Source organism: Mixophyes fleayi, chromosome 7 (assembly GCF_038048845.1).
Source record: "Mixophyes fleayi isolate aMixFle1 chromosome 7, aMixFle1.hap1, whole genome shotgun sequence".
Lineage (NCBI taxonomy): Eukaryota > Metazoa > Chordata > Amphibia > Anura > Limnodynastidae > Mixophyes > Mixophyes fleayi.
The window spans coordinates 104,435,347-104,460,671 of NC_134408.1; positions in this window are offsets into that span (position 1 = coordinate 104,435,347).

The following is a 25,325-nucleotide window of genomic DNA, read 5'->3' on the forward strand; positions in this document are numbered from 1 at the left end:
TCTTTGGTCAGATTGCCAATGAAAACCTCAAAACTAGAGATGCTCGGGCTCGGTGTTTCAAAAACCGAGCCCACCCGAACAATGGAGATTTGAGGAGCTAGCAGGCTCGGCTCGGTACTTTCGACGCACCCTCGGAACTGAAAATGAGGCAAAATGTCATGGTTGTGTGTCGGATCTCGCATGTTTTCGATTCTATAAGTAATGCCCTCCACGGAGATCCAGTGCTATTTCAAAGATAGACACAGAAGGGATAGCAGGGTTCTTGGCGGTCTCCAGAGCAGTTGGACAGTATGATTAATGAAAGAGAAAGAGAAGTCCTGGCAGTGTTCTTAAAAGTCTCAAGTGACATTGTACTGTGCCATAGCTCACATAGACACAGGAGAGGTTGCAGTGTTCTTGCCAGTCTACAGTGTACTTGCCATTGCTCATTGTCAGTGTTGAAACAGAAATAATAGGGGTGGCAGTGTTCTTAAAAGTCTCCAGTGACATTTTACTGTGCCATAGATCACACAGAAACAGGAGATGTGGCAGTGTTCAGTGTTGAAACAGAAATAATAGGGGTGGCAGTGTTCTTAAAAGTCTCCAGTGACATTGTACTGTGCCATAGCTTTCACAAAAACAGGAGAAGTGGCTGTGTTCTTGCCAGTCTACAGTGTACGTGCCATTGCTCATTGTCAGTGCTAAAACAGAAATAAAATGTCTGGCAGTGTTCTTAAAAGTCTCCAATCACATTGCTCTGTGCCATCGATATGGATTCATATCAGTTCACAGAAGACCAAGGGCTAGATTTACTAAACTGCGGGTTTGAAAAAGTGGGGATGTTGCCTATAGCAACCAATCAGATTCTAGCTGTCATATTGTAGAAAGTACTAAATAAATGAAAGCTAGAATCCGATTGGTTGCTATAGGCAACATCCCCACTTTTTCAAACCTGCAGTTTAGTAAATATACCCCCAAGAGCGCCAAGCAGCTGCTGACACCAGTCATGATGATAGTAATCCCTCTACGTCCTCTACTAAAGCCGATGTTAAAGTGCATAGTGGTTTAAGTCATGGAAACAAAAATGTAAAAAAACAGCTTTTACCTTGGTAAATAAATAAACACCTGTAATCAAGGCAAAGTTAACTGCAGACAAAAATAAAATTGCCAACATGCCATTCTACACATGCAGTTGCAAGTAAATATTTAGGCCTTCACCTTTCTGTATGAATGCTAGTTCTGCAACTGTCGTTGAGACATCTTCTTGTAAGGTCAGTCATGCCGATGCAAGATCTTGTCATTCTGACTCAAAACGTGGTGCCCAAATACTTTTAAGTGTAAATGCTGAGCTGGAAGAAAACAGTAAGGCATTAGAAGAAACTATATGTTTAGATTCAGAAATGACACAAAACCCTGAGGAGAATCTATCTACTAGTGCTATGTGTGAGCCTGAACTTTCTGATACTGTACTCATAAAGAAGCCTCCTTTTATCATTTCTGCAGATGTATGGATGAGTAGCCCATGATACACAAATTGAGGATGCCACTTTGGATGAATGGAATATTTGTGTAGCTGACAACAGCGGTAATGATGATGTTGATGACGATTATGTTGTTTGTATAAGTCCTGCACCACTGGAAGCATTTTATGCCAGTGATAAGAAGAAGACCATTGTCATGCCTGGGCATAAGACCAAAAAATCCACCTCTTATATGTGGAATTATTTTTACCCAAATCCTGACAACAGTTGTCTAGCCATTTGTAGCATTTGTAAAGCCAAAGTCAGTAGAGGTAGGGACCTTAAGCATCTACGAACCTCATCCATGTTGCGACATTTGAAGAGAGTTCATGGCAAGCTGTTGGGAAGATCTGAAACTTATGATGAAAAAATAACAACAAGCAGTCAAGTATCAACTAACTCCTTTCTCTCACCTAGATCCTGTCACCTGCAATCTTCACCCACAACACCTTCCTCATCAATATCCTTCCTAGCAATTGGAGTAGGTCCTGCATCCAAGTTGCTATGGCTTGATGACTTCCACTATCCTCAGAAGAATTCTTTAGCGTTAGTGCCCATGCTGCTGCTGCTGCTGCTGGGGGTGGATCTTCATCCCAGAAGCAGAACAAGAAAAAGACTACCAGTAGTAGTAGTAATTGACTGTTAAACAATCCTTTGCAAGAGGATGGAAGTATGAAAGCTGTCAACTAGTCGCAAAGCGGATCACAGACGCCATTGCGACTATACTTGAGGTCTTCTGTCCCGTTACCAAATTCCATCACGACACCATTTTACTAGAAAAGCTATTCCTCCCATCTAACAGAAGGTTCGTAAAAATGTAATTATCGGGCTACAAAATACCATTCTACCCACTGTACACTTAACCACAAATATGTGGGCAAGCGGAACTGGGTAAAGTAAAGATTATATGACTGTGACAGCCCCTTGGGTTGGTCATTCGCCTTCACCAGCAGGGACAGCAGCAGCATATACCAAACTACGTCAGATTTTTCAGAGTACTCTGTGTATCACCAACTTCACTAAGAGGCATACAGCTGACAATCTGTTACAAAAACGAAGAAATGTCATTGCAATATGGGTTATCCCCCTTGGACTTTCCTCAGGATATGTCATTTCTGATAACGCCACCAATATTGTGAGAGCATTACAGCTGGGTGAATTCCATCACATTCCCTGTGCCAAGAGCTGTCCCCGCACTGTCCATAGGTGTCTGGGACAGACGCATGTACTCCATTATGGGCCACATCCCGTTGCCTGGCAATGGGGAGCACTTCTGGATTCGGCCCCGACGATGCACGCGCATGTGCGGTGAAGTTTTGGCCTGTTGCTAGGCAAAAGGACGCGCTCTCACTTCCGATATCGTCGGTCAGGTGCATCTGACTGCCGAAATTACCTGTGTCCTATCAGGGGCTACTTCCATCTATTTAAGGCACTTCCTCACTATGTTCTGGTGCCAGAGTATTGGTTCACCAGCTCCAGCGTTCTTGTCTCCAGTTCCCTGTTCCTGTTACTGATGTTTGGTTCTGACTTCTGGCTTGTTCCTGACCTTTCTTCTGGATCCTCCCTGTGTATCGCACCATTGTTTGGTATCTGACCCGGACTGCACGACCATTCCTGTACTCCATCCATTGCACTGATAACTATCTTGGAGAACTGCGACCTGCGCACCTCACGTAGCCAAAGTCCATATCTCCTTGTGGGTGTCTCTGGTGAATACCAGGGGTGCGGTAGACTCCTCGTCTCCCTGTTTAGTAGCGCCAATACCAGTCAGTGGCATCTGTAGTGTCATTAATGTGACTGAATACTCTGGCCATAAATACACAGGATGAACCTTTGGCAAGGACCTACTTCTACATCTGGCCCAATGTGTAGACCAGCAAGAGACAAATCAGGCCCAGCTCTTGCAGTGTGTTCAGGTTGTGGTCTCCCGCCTGCACTCTCTTCAGGGTTCACTACCAGTACATCCTATTGCTCCTACTGGTACGGTAACCACCCCTGCTGCTACTGTTCCTACCAGCTCTACCAGCATCCTAGGGTTGCGCAATGGATATTCTAAATGATGATGGAGATGATGGAGAAGAGGGACCAAGAGGTTCCCCAGAAACCTCCAAATGACAATACAGCTCCAACACACCCCATCAGCTACTGACACCAACATGCCTCTCAAACAAACAATACAGAGGTGGAAGTTTCCAAATTTCCAAATTTGCTCATATTGCTCCCCTCACGGGACTACCATCTGCCTCCAAACTGTCCTCCCTTTTTATTCTTCACATTTTTCATCTGCATGCATGCCCCAGGGAAATCTTCTCTGACCATGTGGTGCAGTTCATTTCTAGTTTTTGGAGAGCCTTTTGCAAACTTTGAGGAATCAATCTAATGTTTTTCTCAGGATACCATCCACAGACAAGTGGCCAAACTAAGCGGGTCAACCAGGATTTGGAATCTTATATTCAATGTTTCTATTCCAAAAAAAAATCCTTTAGGAGTGAGTTTCTTTCTTTGGGCAGAATTCTCGCATAATAATCATTTACACGAATCTACGGGCATGTCACTCTTTTTTACATTATTGGCGCTTTAAAGGCAGCAATGGGTGGACCCAACGCCTTTATAATGTATTCTAGTACCGTGTCCACCCATTGCCGCCTTAAAAGTGCCTATTGCACTGTGACCACTGTAAATGACGAGGTAAGCAGTGGACGGATTTTCTTTATTCACAATTTACAGCTGATGGGTATAACTGCTGCCGGAGAGACAGTTCATCTAAATAATGGTATGTAGCTATTTATTCACTGTCCCATTGATGCTCATCGTTATTTTTATGTCAGTGGCCTTCTTGTCATTATTGTAGTCATCGCCAATACGTACCCCACCCATCTGACCCGGACTTCACGACCATTCTTGTGCTCCATCCATTGCACTGGTAACTAACTTGGAGAACCGCACAAAGCCAAGTCCATACCTCCTTGTTGGTGTCCCTGGTGAATACCGGGGGTGCGTTAGACTCCGCGACTCACTGTTTAGTTGCGCCAATACCAGTCAGTGGCATCTGTAGTGTCATTAATGTGACACTGTTTTGCTCACACAATCAACTTGGTGGTGCAGAACTTTTTGAAAAATGACATGGACGTGCATGAAATGCTGTCTGTGGCCCGTATTTCGGGACATTTCAGGCATTCTGCAACCGCATGTAGGAGATTGCAGCAGCTACAAGAACAATTTCATTTGCCCTGCCACCAACTGAAGCAAGAGATAGTAACAAGGTTGAATTCCACCCTTTATATGCTTCTGAGGATGGAGGAACAGCGAAAAGCCATCCACGCTTACTCCACCTGCCGTGGCATTTGGAGAGGAGGGGAAATGTATTTTAGTCCAGCGTTTGTGGAGAATATTTTCCGTGTTGAGCTAGGTGCTGAAACCATTCAAAGTAGTCACCTGTGAAGTGAGTTCAGACACGGCTAGCTTGAGCCAAGTGATTCCCTTAATTAAACTTTTGGAAAAGCAGCTTGAGAAACTAAAGAAGGAGATTAAACAAAGCAATTGCTTTAAGTATGTCGGACTTGTAGATCAAGTACTTTATTCACTTCGCCAGGATCCAAGAGTTATCAAAATCTTAAAATCGGATCACTACGTTTTGGCGACTGTGCTTGATCCTATATTTAAGAGATATGTCTTCTCTGTGCTTCCAATTGACCTAGATCTCAAGAGATGCAAGGAGCTCCCGGTGAGCAAGTTGACAGCTCAATTGGTACTTGGCATGACGGCGTCTTCTCCTTCAGTTTCCCAAGTGACTCAGGGATCATGCAGATGGCTCAGCACAACATTTTGACATCTGGTCTGGTCTAAATGAATTGACCAAAAACCGTGACACCCCTGCCGTAACTCCACCTGATCCTACTATCAACATCCAAAGGATGGTGGAGGATTATTTTAACAACAACATTGAAATAGACATGTCAGACTGTCCCTTTAGATACTGGGAGAAAAAAAATGCAATTTGGAGACCCATGTACAAACTTGCTTTGCAATACCTAAGCTGCACACTCTCCAGTGTGTACTCAGAAAGAGTTTTCAGCACGGCCGGGAACCTTGTCAGCGATCGGCATAGGAGGCGACTTCCTAAAAGTGTGGAAAAGATGATGTTCATCAAAATGAACTACAAACTCCACGAGGATGGCCTTTACCGGCAATTACATCAAAGTACAGAGTCTTCTGTAATGGTGGATTCCAGCGGGGATGAATTAATATTGTGTGAGGATGATGTACACACTAATGAGGTTGAGAATGAGGCTCAGGATGATGACAACAATGTTTTGCTACTGTAGAGTTCATAAGCTTAGCTTAGGTGCCTTAAGCCCATTATTAGCTTGTTTTGTGGGGGCCCAAACAAACCAAGAACTTCAGCCACACAAGTGGCAGTCCTTGTCGCTGAAGTGCTTGGTTTGTTAAATTGTGCATGTCCTTTTTAACATCCATTATAAGGGTGGGTGGGAGGGCCCAAGAACAATTTCATCTCGCACCACTTTTCCTTTCAGTTACCGCTGTGTGCCAATGTTACCTAAATGAGCTATAATGTGTATTTTGCAAAACGTAGCTTTCCCAAGACACCCATTGATGATGCAGATGACTCAGCACAACATTTTGACATCTGGTCTGGTCTACTCAAAAATAATTAACCAAAATTCATAACACTGCTGCTGTAACTCAAACTGATCCTACTATCAACATCCAAAGAATGGTGGAGGATTATTATTATTTTTTTGAATGGTATAAAGACATCAGTTCTATTAACAAAGAACAAGGTTACTTGCAAAAATAATGTAAGCACGGATGTCTTAATAGACGTGTATATGTATTACTCAAGCCTTCCCCTTTGTTGCTGTTTCATCAGTATTGCACAAATTACCTAGCTATATTTTCATTTTTTTTTTTGATTAATGCCGATTCGAAGCACAGTGATGACCTTGCTTTTTGCTGTGAATGTCAATGGCTCTTTTTAGTGCATTGTCTTGAGCAAAATCTGATATACTGATGTCAAAGTATCACAGGCAATTTTTGGCCACCGGGCGGACTTACCCTTCTGAAGTTTGCTTTAAATCATCCTTTCAATTGCTCCTGTCTCATACATGTGACCACATGCTTTGTTTTTCACTGGGTTCACCATCTCCAACTGTGTTATAGGACAATTGAAATTTGCAGGGCTCTGGGTGATGGCGATCTCCTTGTCTTCATCTTCCAAAGCTTGGTCTGCAGGGGCAAGTAACACACCCATTTGTTTTCTCAGGTATCTTAGCTGTTCTTTAAACTGTACATATTTATCATCCTGCCTCAGGGCCTCCTCTGTATTATTCTTCTGAAACTAGTGTATCTCTTGTGTACAAGCTCTCTTAAATCCGGGATCTCATCTGGTGTGTCACGTTTTAACTTAAGTATGGTCTCCTCAACTACATCTGTATATTGGTTTAAATCTCTGTACAATGCAGCATATTCCAACATGACAGATTCCATGCTGCCCACATATTCCATGTCACAGTCTGTCTGAAGAAGATCTAATATCACTCCAGTTGTAATATCCATTCCTGTGTCTACATTAGTTTGAGAGTTCTTCAGGGATGAGAGGGAGGTATCCACAGAGGATAATGAGATTAAAGATGCAGCACGAGCAGACATGGTTTTCATTGAGTTCATTGACAGCACTGTTGGGTTTAAGGCAGCAAAGCTATTGGTAGCTTGTTTTCGAAGGGGCCCAACAAATCAAGCACTTCAGCCACATGTTCTTTTCAATATCTTTCATAAGGGTGGCTGGGAGGGCCCAAGGACAATTCCATCTTGCACCACTTTTCTTTTCTGCCACTGCTGTGTGCAATGTTTCCTAGATGTGCTATGAACTGCTGTGTGTCATTGTTCTGTCGCTTAGCATCCAGCGAGCTTGCTGCAGTCTTTGTCTGAAAGTGAATGAAAATAATATTGTGACCTGTGAGGTGGTCAAAATTGACTGAAAATGACTGAAATTAGTGTTATAGAGGTTAATAATAATTTAAAAAAAGAGCAATATTTTGTGATTTTTAGCAATTTTTCTAAAAAATACAGATCCAAAACTAAAACACGCGACGGCAGTTTTACCAAAACCAAAACACGAACTAATACAGATCCAAAACCAAAGCCAAAACCAAAACACGGTGGTCAGTGAACATCTCTACTCAGAACCATGGATAGGTTTTTCCACATCCCAGCCTGGAGCGAGCCCACCATATTTCCTCTGCCCATTGACTTGTACGATGGTGATATTGCAATTTTGCAACCACTGCATAAGTGAAACTTTATTGTTGTATCGGAATAAACCAAGTCTTGTTGTTTATGTTAATGGGGTTCTACATTTTCTTTATCACAGTAAATCATCCTCATTGAACAATCCACACTATATTTTTAATGTTAGATAGCATGCATTATGAAAAGTGAAGAGGCTGCCAGTAACAAGAGCTCATTGGACATCAGCGGCATCAGTAGCTATTCCACACACAATGATAGACCAAGGCCATAATGTAAAAAAGTGCAAGATGGAATTGTTCATGGGCCCACCCATCATCTGTTAAAAAGGACATGCATAATTTAACAAAGCAAGCACTACACCCACAGGAACTGCCACTTTTGTGACTGAAGTACTTGACTTGTTTAGGTACCCACAAAAGCAAATCTTTTGGTTGTTGGTTGTTGAACTGGAGAATAGTTAGATATTTTAACAATTTTGTAATGGGTATTTGGTTAACAGCGGTCATCTTCCTCAATGGTGATCATCTTCATCATCATCCACATCACAGATATCTAAATTAATTCATTTTATAAAAGATGGTACTCCAAGTAGGCATCCATTAAGCAGCATGTGTGACACATTGGAGAGGGACAGGAGTGACACAATGGAAAGGGACAGCAGCGGCAGTATCAGAGCTCATTAGACGGACAGCAGCGGCATCAGAAGACATTTAATAGATGATGATACACCAACGCCATAATGTATAAAGGTGAAATATGGAATTGTTCTTGGGGCCTCCCACCTGGGTGGGATACATATTTTCGACAGTTACTTGATCAACATTTATATGGTGAACACCCGAATATAGACAGTGTTTTGTAGTCGACAATGATGCCATCAACAGTATTAGGATGACAATTGTAATGTAGACAGCAATATTAGGTTGATAATAGAAATGTCAACAGCATTATTAGATCTACAATAATATCCCTAACCATAACTCTAACCCTATCCCTATCCCTAACCTATCCCTAACGGTAACCTTATCATTAACCATATACTACTATCTACATTTGAATTGTTGACCTAATAATACTGTCTACCATGTGAATTGTCAACCTAATAATACTCTTGACACCTGAATATCGATCAAATGAATGTCAGGCTGCCAACTGCATAGTATTTTACTCAATGGGATAGGCCAAGGTCATAAAGTAAAATAGTTAACCTATATTAAAAAAAGGACAAGCACATAACAACAAGCAACATTCCAAGCACTTCAGCGACAGGGACTGCAACTTTTATTGCTGAAGTGCTTCATTTGTTTGGGCCCCTTCAAAAGAGAAAAAACTGGTTGTTTGATGAACTACAATAGAAAGGAATATTAACTAATTACTAATGGGCATTTGGCTAACATTGGACATCTTACTCTATTTTGACACCTTTCTTATCACCAACATCAACATTCTCATCACTGATGCCAAGATCATCATAAAACAATAATACTTCATCCCCTCCCCACACTGGAATATAGTGCTACAGATTATGTTTGTAGTTGGTGACAAGAACGGTATTCCTCATACAACTTGCAGTTTATTTTTATGAACACCAGTCTTTATACATTTTTAGGACAACAATCATAATGTTCCCAGCTGTGCTAAACACTCTTTTCAAGTACACACTGGAAGGTGGGCAGGTTAAGTACACTATAGCTACTTTGTATAAGGAGCACCAGATTGCCTTTTTTACCTGCCAGAATTCAATGTTACTGTGTGAGATACTAATTTCTACTTTATCATTAAAGTAATTTTACACCATTATACTAATACAAGGTGTATCAGATTGAGACAATGTAGAGGGCATTTCTTGGAGGCCTGACAAGATGTCATAACCTTTCACATTGGTGTTTTTTCGGCAGTAGTATGTATATAACAAGCTGAAGCAGGGGACATGCCATGTGGGACTTGAGCCAACAGTATGCTCACAAGGAACTGTTTGCATCTGTGGAGATTTGTGCCAGTGGGAAAGAAAATTACATATGACATAAACCTAGGTTCAAGCATGGTTGCCAAAATGTAGTGATCCAATTTCAAGGTAAAGTGAATAAAAAACTTACAAATCTGACCTACTTTGCAGAGTCTGAAAATTGAATCTCCTCCTTCAGAGTCTCCAGCTGCTTTTCTATTAGTTTTATTAGGTAATGTCTGAAATAACTTCATTTGTTACAATGTCAGATAATTTGGGTAGTTTGCATAAAACAGAAAGAATACTCCAAAGGGCTTGAGTAAGGCAACATGACCCCTTCTCCCTATCTCATGGATTAATGTGTAGGTCTCGATAGCTTGCTGCTGTTCATCTAGTTGCTGAAGCATATAAAATGTGGAATTCCCCCTTGTTACTACATCTTGCTTTAGTTGATGGCATGGCAGATTATATTTTTTTGCAGCCGTTGTAATGTTCTAACTGCGGTCATTGAATGTTGAAAATGCCCAAAAATTTTATGGACCATACAAGGAAATCTAATGCTGTCAGCTCTGCTCCGGAGAGCAGAGCTGTACAGCGCATGTGTGGAGGGATCACATGATACCTCACTGTCACTCAGCGCTCTCTCTCTGCAACTATCGTTGCAGAGACAGAGAGGGGATATGTGTGCGCATGTCCAGTTCTTGGAACTGGACATGCGCTATTGAAGAGTGAAGAGAAGACCCGAAGACAGCGCTTCCGAAGAGGGGGGTAAGTATAATTTTTTTTTATCACTGAAACAGCAGTTTTTCGGAACTGCTGTTTCTGTGCAGGGCTGTACATAAATGTTAGAAGTAGTTTAATCCTTATCATTGCGATAAGGATTGAAAACTACTTTTCATTTTATGTGAATAATGATAAATGTGCCCCTATATTTTGACAGCGATCTCTCTCCCTATTTAGTTTATTGCGATCTCTTATGTATATATCAGGCTTTTTAATGGTTTATTCTTTTTAAATATACTCCTAATAATCCATGTTCAGAAGTCACAGCAGTATCAAAAGATCCAAGGTATGGTATTATAGCAACTTTAATACACTCTCATGAACACACCCTCTAGATGACAGGTCTTATATACTCTCTTAAACACACCTCCCACATGACATCAGTGTGCTCCGCCAATCCAAGATGATTTGTGACTAATAATTGACAAGATCTTTGAACAATGGAGAGATATATCACTTAAATCCCACCCTCATGTGTCTCATACTATATTGTGACACAAGATCTCTCTCCCTATTTAGTACACTTCGATCCCTTATGTATATATAGGCTATTTAATGGTTTATACTTTTTCGATGTACTCCTAATATTCCATGTTGAGAAATCACAGCAATATCGGAAGAGCCAAGGTATGGTATCATAGCAACCATGATAAACTTTCACAAACACACCCTCTGGATGACGTACACATATTCATCTCATGTGACTGCACCATTCCTCAGTGGTCAGTTAACTAATGATTGACAAAGTACGTATGGGAATAAAAAACTATTTCTAATCACCCTCTGTAATTTTTAGGAATTAGTTTGCGATCTTTTAGTGTCAGTCAGTGTCCATCTAAAAATAAAATATAACACATAGTATGGATTCGTTTAGATTAATATTCCATATCTATAGGAGGAGACAGTTTATCGATTAATCAAAGATTAATTAAATGTAATGCCAAATCACCATAAAATTATTGTATTATGTATTTTTGAGTAATAACTCTTGAATTAACTCATTTGCCTTATCCCATAGCACAAAAAACTAAAATAACCCTAAATAATTATAAATTGTGCCCAAATTAATCATTTGTTAAGATTGTGTTAATATAAAGCATACATTCATCCAAAAAAAGTGACTAAATGTCAAATAATATAATTGTGCTTAAACTAGGTGTGATGTACACAATACTCAGAAGTTTGTCAAAATTACAGTGTGTATACATAAATGTAATCGTGATTATAATTAATTGGGAAATTGCTTTTTTCTGATATGATAAAAATAGGTGTGTGTTTATACCCCCTATTTAACCAGAATTTATAATTAGTATTTCTTAATTAAACTCATACAAAATCTAATCCCATGTCAGAACTCTTTGACATGGTCAATTCTCTTGATCCTCATAAGGATCGTCTTGATTAATCTCCTGATAAGGCGGGTATGTATGGATGTTTTTCAGAACATCATGGTTATTACTATTATTCACCCTTCTCATTGCCTTCCATTTAACATTTCCTTCCATTTGTCAAATTTATAAAATCCTACACCTTATTTGCTTCTTCTTATAGAATATCTTTAATGAGGAGGGGATTTAACTATGCCCTGTCAGAGCCTATACAGATTTTTTTTTAAACAATCCAGTCTTATATAGAGACTTAACCAATGAGATTTACTGGTATACTGTGCTCATTAAAAATATCATCTTTGATTCTCTTTTCAACAACTCCTGTTTAATGTCCCCTCCCCTGATGCCCAAATTATTTTTTTCCATACTATATGCTGTAAGATGCTTTGTGTTACTATTATGTTTTTGGAAAAAAACGTTTTGCAACTGAAGTAAGTGTTTTAAATTTTTGTACATCTTGTTCTGCATTACGGATGTTATCAACATGCTCAAGTAATCTCTGTTTGAATGGTCTGCTGGTCATGTCAATGTAACTTAGACCACAAGTTCAAGTAAGGCAGTAAATCACTCATTGGGTATCACAAATAATGAAGGTATTGATGGGATGATTTTTATTATTAAAGTATTTTGTTTTTTTAGTAAATTACAGCTTTACATCTGCCACATGGAAAGAATCTCACAAATTTATTGGAGGTTACCATTTTAGTGTATTTTTCTTGAAAGTGGCTATGTACCAACAGATCTCTTAAGTTATTTGATCTCCTTCAACTGGAGAATATTCTTTCTACCACAATTGCATTAAGATCATGATCTGATTTTAACAAGTGACTATGTTTTTGTACTGTGGATTGGATTTCTCTCCATTGGTTATTAAATGTACTTATAAATTTCACTGGTTCATTCTCTGATTTAGAACGTCTTTCTGTAAAAATCAATTTGTCTCTTTCTATTTTTATTGTCACATTATAAGACTTCTTTATCAGATTTCTACTGTAGCCTCTTTTGGAGAGTCTTGTATGCAATTCTTTTGCTCGTTGTTTAAAGATTTTAAGGTCACCACAGTTATGTCTTGTACGTATATATTAACCTTTTGGAATACTGTTAACCGTTGATGGGAGGTGGGAACTAGATGCACGTAAGATACTATTTGTAGTGGTTTCTTTTCTAAGCATATCAGTAGAGAGTTTTTTTTGTTTTCAGTGACAAAAATGGTTAGATCTAAGAATGTGACCCTTACAGAACTCACATTATATGTTAATCTCAAATTCATTTGATTGGTATTCAGATGGACTATAAAATATTTGAGAATCTCAACATCTCCTTCCCAAATAATGAAAATGTCTCTGAATCGTAACCAAACACTGATAAACTGTGTATATTTTTCATTTACACTTGAAAGCCCCACCTCTCCTTCCCACCATCCCAAATAAAGATTGGCATAAGTGGGGGCACAGGTCGTGCCCATTGCCGTGCCTCTCACTAGAAGAAAGAATTTATTATCAAAGATGATATGGTTCTTGGTGAGAACAAATTCAAGTAGGTTCAAAATGAAGTTATTATGATCATTTTTTATTCTCATATCCAGAAACTGTTTTGTAGCATATAGTCCTCTTTCATGTTCTATACTGGTATACAGTAGAGATGTTCACGGACCCCCATGTTCTGGTTTTGGATTTGTTTTTGGATCTGGATTAACTTCATGTTTTAGTTTTGGTTTTGACAAAACCGCCCTTGTGTGTTTTGGTTTTGGTTTTGGATCCCGATTTTTCCCCTAAAATCCCTATTTTTTTTTGCTAAAATCACGTAATTTTGCTTTTTTCCCCCCTACATTATTATTAACCTCAATAACACTAATTTCAAGTAATTTGCAGTCAATTTTGACCATCTCACAGGTCACAATATTATTTTCATACACCTTCAAAGACTGCAGCGACCTGGCTGGATGCTAAGCGACAGAGCAATGACTCAAACATATGGCAGTTCATAGCACATCTAGGAACCACACAGCAGTGGCAGAAATGAAAAGTGGTGCAAGATGGAAATGTCCTTGGATCATGAAATCAGTTATGGTTCATTTGATCGCTCCACCCATTCCTTGGATAACTGTGGTAATTCTACAGCTAATACGTAGCGATGAGCACTGACCCTCCCCCCCGGGATGCGTGCTTTTATCATACCAAGACCAATCCAGGATGCCAGACAATGCAATAAAATAGCCACTGTAATTCACAACAAAAAGCAAGTTCATCACTGAGCTTCGAATCAGCCACAATTCCCAAAAAATTAATATATAGTTGGGTACCTCTGACGTAAAAGTGCAGATTACAAACACTTTGTGCAATACTGATGAAACAGCAGCAAAGTGGAATGTAATACATATACACGCCTATTTAGACATCCATGCTTACATTACTGTGGCTTTACAAATGGTACAAATGGCTAGATAACTGTTGTCAGGATTTGGGTAAAAATAATTCCACACATACGATTTTATTGTCTTATGCTCAGGCATGACAGTGGCCTTCTTCTTATTATGTGAACTGCTTCCACTGGTGCAGGGCTTACACAAACAACATCACCCTCATCAACATCCTCATTAGCGCCCTTGTCAGCTACACAAATATCCCCTACATTCTGTTGCAATTCCAAAGTGGCATTCTCAATTTGTGTTTCACAGGCTACACTTGGTCTATTCATGCACGCATCTGCAGAAATGCTAAAAGGGGCCTTCTTTATGGGTATACTATCAGAATGGTCAGGCTTACACATAGACTCTCCTCATTTGTGTCATTTCTGAATCTGAACATACATTTTCCTCTAATGCCTTATTGTTTTCTTCCAGCTCCGCTTTTACACCTAAAAGTTTTTGGGCACCCCTTTTTGAGTCAGAAAGACAAGGTCTTGCTTGGTCATGACTGACCTTACAAGAAGATGCCTCAGTGACAGCTGCAGAACTAGCGCTCATAGAGAAAGGCGAAGGCCTCATTCTTTCCTTGCCACTGCGTGTGTAGAATGGCATGTTGGTAAATAATTTTTTTTCTGCAGATAACTTTGCCTGGATTACATGTCTTTTTTTCTTGACCAAGGTAAAAGGTGTTTTTTTACATTTTTGTTTCCCTGACTTAAACCAATATGCACTTTAACATAGGCTTTAGCAGATGACATAGAGGGATTACTATCATCATGACTGGTGCCAGCAGCTGCTTGGTGTTCCTGGTCTTCTGTCTACTGCTGTGAATCCATTTTGATAACACAGTACAATAAGACTGCAGATTAAGAACAACACTGCTAGCCCTATTATTTCTATTTCAGCAATGAAAATTAGCAATGGAGCAATGGAGCTCTCCTCTTTGTATGTTATCTATATAATATAGTACAATGTGACTGCAGATTTAGAAGCACAAGCCTGCCAGACCAATTATTTTAATTTCAGCAATGACAATTAACAATAGAGCAATGGAGCTCTCCTCTTTGTATGTTACCTATATAATATAGTACAATGTGACTGCAGGTTTAGAAGACCAAGCCTGCCAGACTTATTATTTGTATTTCAGCAATGACAATTAGCAATGGAGCAATGGAGTTCTCCTGAATGTCACTTGAGACTTTGAACAATACTGCTACCCCTCCTCTTTCTTTTCTACCTATGACGCTGCCCAACTGCACTAGAGACTGCCAAAAACTGTGCTACCCCTTCTGTGTCCCTCTGTGAAATGGCACTGAAGCACTGTGGAGGGCGTTACTTATAGAATCTAAAACTCACGAGATCCGAGATCCAGCGACGTAATAATGATGTTTGCCTCGTTTTCGATTCCAAGGGCGGGCCAAAGGCTAGCTCGGCTCAGTACTCGAATCTGCTAAGTTCGGGTATGATAGGTTCTCGGGGAACCAAGCCTCTAGTATAGAGGGCTTCTATGTCACATGTACAAAGCCATGTATCATTCTTCACTGTGATGTTTTGGAGCTTTCCCAAAACATCCTGGGTATCTCATACATACGATGGCAGGGTTAGAACAAATTCTCACTGGTGGTCTTTTTTCATTTTAATGTATCTGTGGAAGGACATAAAATGTTGATATTTTTGGATTTTCGATACATAGAAAATCAAAATCTTTTTTTGTTTATAATTCCTTCCTCAAAGGCATTATCAATGAGATTTTGGTATATTTTCAGATAAGGAATAGTAGAATTAGACATCAATTTTTGATAACACTTCATGTCATTAAGTTGTTTCAACACTTCCATTTTATATTCCTCTGATGACTAGAGAACCATGTTTCCTCCCTTATCCGAAGGTTTTATTACCACATCTTCCCATTGACTAATTTATTTTATTGCTCTTCTTTCCCCTGTTGAAATATTTGCTTCATTTAGATTGGAATTTTGTACGATTACATCCAAATCTTTTGAGACCAAGTTCAAGAACACCAATACCTGAGGACATAGCGCTGGATTAGGGCAGAAAGTCGATTTATTTTTCAGCAATGTAAGTCTCCCTTCCTCTTTTATTAAAATTTGCTATAATTCATTATTTTATGTTGTAATTCTTCTAGTATATTGATAACTGGTAAATCTTGTGAGACAAAAAGAGTTAATTGTATGTCTCCAACTTTCCGGGATCAAATGCCCCCTAGTCTCTGTATTAAAGGGAGAAGTTTCTTCTTGTTTTTGTTTAAAGTATTTATATAGTAACAGTTTACTCCCAAGGAGATAAAGATCTTTTTCAACTTCAAACCTATTCATATTCATTGTGGGAGAGAAGGAAAGACCTTTTGATAGGACAATCTCTTGTGCTTGTGTTATGATTTAGTTGGTTAAATTTATAATTCTTAAAGAATTTATATTTCTGTCTCCTGCTTTGTCCTGAAGGATATCCTCCTCATTCTCTTAGCTCTCTTTTCCTTAAGTTTCTGTCCCCTCCTCCTTGTTTTTTTTGGGGCTATATCTGGTTCTTTTGATCTTATACCTATCCCTAAAAAATCTTGTTGAAAAGAAGAAGTATTTTTAAGTCCCATGGACATTCTTGTTCCTCCCCATCTGATGTTTCTGCTTTAGATGTAGTATATCCTCCATTGTAACCTTTATTCCATAGTTTTATTCTTGATTGATTCCACTTAAATATGATATTTTGTTCAAAGTCACTCGTCTCTGGTGAATTTCCTTCTTTTCTTATCTTTATCTTCTGTTGTCAGAAATGTAAAATATATTTTAAATATCCAGAACATGTAATTGCACCATACTTTGTTGCATTGGCTGTAAAATCTATAAACCAATTATAATTTAAGATATGATAAAATTCACTTATGTGAAGCACGATAGTAAGACAATTGGAATAACTAATCCCTAAATGGGGTCATCTAACATCATCTGCTGAGAACTGTTGCTAAGTAACAACTATAATTGTGGAGGGCACAACTACATTTATGACATCTGCGTTCCATTATTTGCTCTTGCATTTAAAATCTGAACTTCTGTGGGATGCAAACTAACTTTCTCATTTTACCCTAAATATGAGAAATGACATGGTAGCGCCCTTATCGGGTTTTGTTTAGAAAATCTACTGAATATGACCTTAGTTCAGTTGCTGGACCCAATGAGTTTAATTATCATTGCTTTCAACTGTTGCCATCTCTGTTCCTCCATAAATGATAAGATTATTATCTTCCTCGACAAGCAATCAGCTCAATTCCTTCCCACTACCCTCTGACACCCTCTCTTCATTTGACCCCACAAATGAAGAGGAAATTTCTACGCTCTTCTTATCTTCCTACTCTACCTACTGTCCTCTTAATCCTATTCCCTCACAAATTAGTAGATCCCTGTCTTCTGTGCTCATTTCACCTCTAATTTAAATCTGTAATCTCTCACTCTCTACTGGCATCTTTCCATCACTATACAAGCACGCAGTGATTACTCCTATTCTAAAAAAACAAAACTCCGACCCAAACTCTCTCTCAAATTACTGTCCCATCGTTCAGCTCCCTTGCCCCTCCAAGCTTCTAGAGAGACTTGCCTACACTCGCCTCACACGCTTTCTTTCCGCTAACAACCTGTTGGATCCTCTTCAGTCTGGCTTTCGTTCTCAACACTCCACAGAGACTGCGTTGACCAAGGTTGTCAATGATCTGATCACTGCTAAAACTGAACGCCATTACTCTCTCCTAATTCTCCTGGATCTCTCAGCTGCTTTTGACACCGTTGACCACTCTCTTCTCATACAAACGCTGCAACCCTAGGGCTTCAAGACACTGTTCTATCCTGGTTCTCATCCTACCTCTCTAATCTCTTTCACTGTTAATTTCTCTGGAGCCACCTCTGCTCCGCTTTCCCTATCAGTTGGAGTACCACAAGGCTCAGTGCTAGGTCCTCTGCTGTTCTCTATCTATACTGCTTCTCTTGGAAATTTAATAAGTTCCTTTGGCTTTCAGTATCATCTCTATGCGGATGATACCCAAATCTATCTATCCTCTCCTGATCTCTCGACATCTGTGTTGTCCCGTGTAACTGACTGTCTTTCTGCCATATCATCTTGGATGTCCTCTCACCAACTCAAACTTAATCTTTCTAAAACAGAGTTAATAATATTCCCACCCACCAACAAGAGCATACCTGACATTTCTATCTCTTTTGATAACATGACCATAAATCCCACCCCACAAGCTCGCTGCCTAGGTGTAATCCTTGACTCACACCTATCCTTTGTTCCCCACATTGACTCTATATCTAAATCCTGCTACATACATCTAAAGAAAATTTCCAGAATTCGCACATATCTCACGCAAGACACTGCGAAAACCTTAATTCATGCACTTATCATCTCCCGCATTGACTATTGCAATGCCCTCCTTACTGGTCTTCCCAAAAACAGACTCAAACCCCTACAATCTATTTTGCCCGCTGCGGCAAGACTGATTTTCCTTGCAAATCGTTATTCCTCTGTTGAATCACTCTGTATGTCTCTACACTGGCTGCCTGTTTTGTACCGAATCCAATATAAAATACTCTTACTAACCTACAAGGCCATCAACAAAGCTGCACCAACATACATCTCCTCTCTTGTCTCAAAATATCTTCCAACTCGGCAACACCGTTCTACACAAGATCTGCGTCTCTCATCCACCCTCATTACATCCTCCCATTCCCGGTTACAGGACTTTTTTCGGGCTGCACCCACTCTATGGAATTCTCTCCCTCGCACAGTAAGACTCTCCTCTGGTCTACAAACTTTTAAGCGTTCTCTGAAAACCTACCTCTTAAAACAAGCTTATAATATTCCTCAGCCACCCTCTTAACCTCGCCATCTTTAGCCTGTTACACAATTTCACACAAGACAACTACCCCCTGACCAACATTGTTGTGTGACGGGATCATTTAGCTTATGAGTCACTTTTACCTTTGTAGTCTGGCTGGGCCAAAATGCAAAATGTAGACTTAACCTCATGTGTCAGTCTCCCATTGTCCCATAGATTGTAAGCTTGCGAGCAGGGCCTTCTCACCTCTTTGTCTGTTTTACCCAGTTTGTTTATTAGTTTATTATGTTTGTCCCCAATTGTAAAGCGCTCCGGAATATGTTGGCGCTATATAAATAAATGATGATGATGAGGATTATTATATTATTAATTAATATTATATATATTATAAGATGTTATAAGATTTCTACAATGACCAGCTCATGTTCCATGTCCCCACCTCATAGTATATCTCCTAATTCCAAGTGTACCACACCAATGCACAGAAATGCCAGTCGCCAGTGGCTGCTTTATTATTGCTGTCTTATAATGCTGCTGCCTAAAATAGCCACTTTCCAAACCAGCAGCTACAATTGTAAATGTGCTAGCTTATGTATCAATTGTTCTCCACACCTCTTAGATTGGAAGCTCATTTGGACAGGGGCAGTCTTGCATTCTGTTTCATGTCTTTATATGTCAATTTTTTTCTATTGTGATCCCCTCAGTGCAAAATACTGTATAAAATGTCAGTGCCTTATAAATAAAGAATAATTGTAGTAATAATTCAGGCTATTTCTCAGCTTGAGTTGGAAATACACAATTCTGTGGTGCTCCAGGAACCTAGAGTCACACACTTTTAAACACTGGAGTTTCCCGACCCTTTTTCACCATGGCCCATAAGATGTTACATTTGACTTAGCATAATACACAGTACATAATTATATTAGCATAATAGACAGCAGACAAAGGCTGGAGAGCTATTATGCTAATATACACAACAAGAAACACATAGTGACAAACAACATATTTATGTATACAAAGTAAAAACATTTTGCTTAAACATACATGAGAGGAACTCTCTAAAAGTGTTCCCACCACTGTAAAAGAAGCAGCATGGCAGAAAAACACAGTGTTTTTCCACATCATAATAATGGCTTCATGACATTCTCTTTGACAGCACTCCTAACAGTCCTCCTAGTGTTAACTATGGCATCTTGTTGCAAATTCCTGAAGGCTAACAAACATGTTGCATCTCACCATCTTTTCACTTTGCTCAGTGATTAAACCTTGTTGCTGCTGAGTAGAAACCATACTCGAAAGCATACTGAATAGAAACCATTATGCCTTAATGCCGGTTGATGGTCCAAAACAAAATAAAGCTTTCCACTTTGCTGCAGTGTCACTGAGGTTAGCTTAGTATCCTGCACTTTGACACTACCACTGCCACTGCTTTAAATAAGTCTTGCTTATTATCACTTATAGAGGATCTGAGGCCTAGACCATTCAGACCCTTCAGCCAAGTCATCATAATCCCACTTCCTCTGTGACTTCATTGATGGATCTGAGTATGCACTAAACAGAGACTCTCAACTGGGGATAGTCTCATTGTCACACGCCAGACAATCGGGCTGCATACCCGATCCCCGGCACTCTTACCTGCCTCTCCTGTCCTTCCGGTCCGTCCTGGTCGCCGCCATCTTCATTACGGGTCTGCGCATGCGCAAACCTGTCCTATTCATGTTCTCTGCTCCTCTCCTATTGGTTAATGATTTTGGCTCCAAAGTTGAAAAGGCATCTACCCTGGTTGTTTGGTGCCTGTTCTTTTAGTTACCTTCTTGGTCAGGGGTGGGCAAACCTGTCCTCAAGGGCCATATCCAGTTCATGTTTTTAGGATTTCTTTAATCATGTACAGCTGAGTTAATCTATTTGGCTGGGTCAGTAATTATCCCACCTGTTTCTACAGACAGAAATCCTAAAAACATGAACTGGATATGGCCCTTGAGGACAGGTTTGCCCACCCCTGTTCTTGGTGCTAATCGTGGCTCCCCTGTACCTGCTGACCACAGAGCTGACACTCTATATCTGTGTTTCACCCATGCTCCAGTGGAACCTGCTGACTTCAGTGCTGACACTTCCTAGTGTTTCTACCGCCTTCCCAGTGGTATCTGTCGTCTGCAGAGCTGACACTCCACCTCAGAACTTTACCTACTTTCCAGTGGTAACTTGCTGACTTCAGAACTGACACTTCCTAGTGTTCCTGCTGTCATCCCAGTGGTAACCTGTTGTTCGCAGAGCTGACACTCTACATCAGTACTACACCTCAGTTCCAGTGGTAACCTGCTGACATCAGACTTTACACTTCCTAGTGTCCTTGCCCACATTCCAGTGGTAACCTGCCGTCCGCAGAGTTGACACTCCATCCTTTCTCCACTATCCCAGCAGCACCCGCCTGGCTCCCATTGTGACCCTAACAGGGTAAGGTTCCAACCCTAAGTCTTGGGGCTAGACTTACTAAGCTGCGGGTTGGAAAAAGTGGGGATGTTGCCTATAGCAACCAATCAGATTCTAGCTGTCATTTTGTAGAAGGTACTAAATAAATGAAAGCTAGAATCTGATTGGTTGCTATAGGTAACATCCCCACTTTTTGAAACCCGCAGCTTAGTAAATCTAGCCCTTGGTCTTTATCCACCCTAGAGGCCTTTGAGTTCCTTAAGGACGCCTTCGCTTCTGCACCTATCCTCAAGCAACCGGATACTTTTGCTCCGTTCTTTATGGAGATTGATGCTTCAAATGTAGGTATAGGAGCAGTCCTTTATCGTAAGTCTCGTTAAGGACAGTTTCATCCTTGTGCCTTTTACTCTAGAAATTTCTCCCTGCGGAGAGGAACTATGCCATTGGGGACAAGTAGTTGCTGGCCATCAAGGCTGCTCTTATCGAGTGGCGGTATCTTCTGGAAGGTGCTCAACACCCAGTAACAATGTTTACCGACCATAAGAACCTTCTCTATCTCCAATCAGCACAATGCCTGAACCCCAGACGAGCACGATGGTCACTCTTCTTTTCCCACTTTGATCTCCGTATAACATTTAAGCCAGGGAATATAAACAAGAGAGATGATCTTGTGTCTTTTCTTCGAACACTCTTGTGGAGGACGGTCCTTCTCATCCTATCCTGGACCCTAAATGCCTCATATCCTCTATGGTACTCAAATTCCCTGTCCCTCCACTTGGAAAGTCTTTCGTTTCCCCTGGCCTCCGCAAGAGACTCCTGAAACATTTCCATTTAACTCGTTTCTCCTGTCACTCTGGTATTCATAAGACCACCAAACTGGTGTCTAGAAGTTACTGTGGCCAAGCCTCCACTCCGATGTCAGGGACTTTGTTTCCTCCTATGGCGTCTGTGCCCAACACAAGTCCTGGCTCCAGTCTCCTTGAGGTCAGTTACTTCCATTACCCATTCCACAGGAACCTTGGATCCATATCAGTGTGGACTTTATTTCTGATCTTCCACCTAGTAAGAATTATACCACCATTTCGGTCATAGTGGAACGGTTTTCCAAAATGGCCCATTTCATTCCTCTCCCTGGCCTTCCAACCTCTCCGGTGTTGGCATCTCACTTTGTTAGGGAAATATTCCGTCTGCATGGCTGCCTGACTGAAATAGTATTGGACTGGGGCGTCCAGTTCGTGTCTAAGTTCTGGAGGTCTCTCTGCAAGTTGTTGGGAATTAAGATAAGTCTGTCCTCCTCTTACCATCCTCAATCCAACAGGCAGACCGAACGGGTGAACCAGGACTTAGGGACTTACCTCAGGATGTTCTCTTCTGCCAATCAAGACAACTGGGTGGACCTCCTACCCTGGGCCGAATTCTCCCACAATAATGCTTTTCATGAATCTACCACTAAGTTTTTCCTGGACATAACCATGTTACAATGCAAGGAGTGCATATTAGTTTATTATTTAGAACATAAGGTAAATACTGGCTGTTTTTTCATGTAGCACACAAATAATTGATAGCTTTATTTTTACACTAAGATTTAAAATTGATCTAGGACATGCCTTTCCCCTACTATAAACCTGTCCCCATATTTTAAATTTACCTCCAATCCAATGCAAAATGGTTTTGCCAATGTGCAAAGCCGCTCATTTTTTTGCTTTCCTTTCCTTAATGAATCAGTCCCATTACTGTTTTAAATGTCCCCTTCAAGGTCACCGGTGACTTGTAAAATCCGTAGTTTAATACATTTATAACCTGGACTTTGGCTTGGGCATTGTAGAGCATTCACCTCTTTGTTATTCAACCACACCAGTGTTGATTTGGACTTGTGCTTTGACCATTGTCTTGCAGAAAGATAAACTTTCTCCAAAGCATGTTGTTTTGCAGCATCTCCCTGTGTTTTGCACCATCCATCCCTCAGTTTTAACAAGATGTCCAGACCATGCTGAGGAAAATTATTCCCACCACATGATGCTGCCAATCCCATACTTCACTGTTGGGGTGATGTTTTCTAAGGAATGAGCCTCACATAGTGTTTTGAATTGGGGTCATAAAGTTCAATTGGGTCACTCTGATGTTTTCTGACAAATTCTAGACATGCTTTGATGTGGTTCTTCTTCAGTAATGGCTTATTTTTAGCCACCCTCCTATACAGGCCAGATGTTTGCAGAGCTCTTGATATGGTTAACTGGTGCGTCATCATTCCAGTCTCAGCCACTGAACTCTAGCTACTTCAAATTATATTTGGCCTCTCTATGACTTAACTCAAAAGTCTTTGTTGCGCTGATGCTGAATTTCAAGGGACAGCCTTGTCTAGGCAGTGCCTGGGTGCCTCGGTGGTATGATGCAGTTTCCATTTCCTCACAATTGATCCAACAGTGCACATTGGGATATCCAAGGACTTGGATATTATTTTACAGTCTTTTTCTATCTTGTGCATTTCTATAAATTTACCTTTTTTTTCTTAGAATGCTCTTCTGTCTTCATTTTAACAGCTTTCCTTCAGACTCCCAGTATGAACAATGTTATTTGAATTGAGGGGTCAGTTATCAATAAATGCTGATCTTTTTCTATGATTCACAAGTAGAGGCTAATTGAAAGCCAGTTGTTAGGGCATCATCTTTCACCTGTGTAAACTTGGAGGTTCCACAGTACACTGGGGTTGCATACGTATACAAACATAATTCTTCAGTTTTTTTAAAATCTGCAGACAAATATTGAATTATGAGTTTGAAAATTTACCATAAGAGCCTACTGGTTTGCAATAAACATACTTTCTGGTGCAATCTGTGTACTTGTTCATTTTTAATACAGACAAAACTCACAATTTGGAATTATTGCTTTCCAGGAATACAGATGGGAACTGCTCCCATATTTTTAGAATAACAGGCATGTAGGAACATTTTTTGTTAACATTTCTACTGCATTTGGTATCCAAATGGAAGGAGTGGGTGACACATACAGACTGAGAAAAAAATCTCAGCATGGTGTTTCAATTATTACCTGAGCTTTCATTTAAAAGTACGGATCTTTTTTAAAAATATTTACCAAATTTTGTACTAGTGGGATAAAGAAGCAGATTTGGTCATATTTATTAAATTATTGAAAGAGGGGTTAACATACATTTCTACAAGTGTTTTACTGTGCCATGTTTATATAATTTGAACCAGTTTAAACCAGTAGTATTATCCAAATACTGATTTTAAATGAGTTTGTAGCAGCATAAGTCTTATAGGGTCTCACTCATCTGCGAACGTACATTCTGTTGCATGTGGTATCTTGCTTGAAATTTCTCTGCTCCTGCTAAAAAACAGACTTTACGCCAATGAACGGAATTGCATCCAGTTCATGTCCAAAGGCAATTGACACTTCTGACTGCCTACAAATTATAGGGCCACACATACGAGGGGGTACCCAAAAGTAACCAGAATCAAGTTCTAGAAGGGGGGGAACGTGTAGTATGGGCTTCTGCTGCTAAGTGAATGTTTGCAGAACAATTCTGAACCAGTATGTCTGCCGACATTGCGGGAGGAAGGTAGCGTTTGACTTCAATGATTTTTTTTGTCAACGAGTTATTCACACTTTCGCCTATTTTTTGTGATGGCTGATTCACATGAACAACGTGCTGCTATAAAATTTTGTTTTCTTTTTGGAAAAAATGCAGCAGAAATGGTTGTTATGCTACAAACAGCATATAAGGAAGCTGTCATGAGTA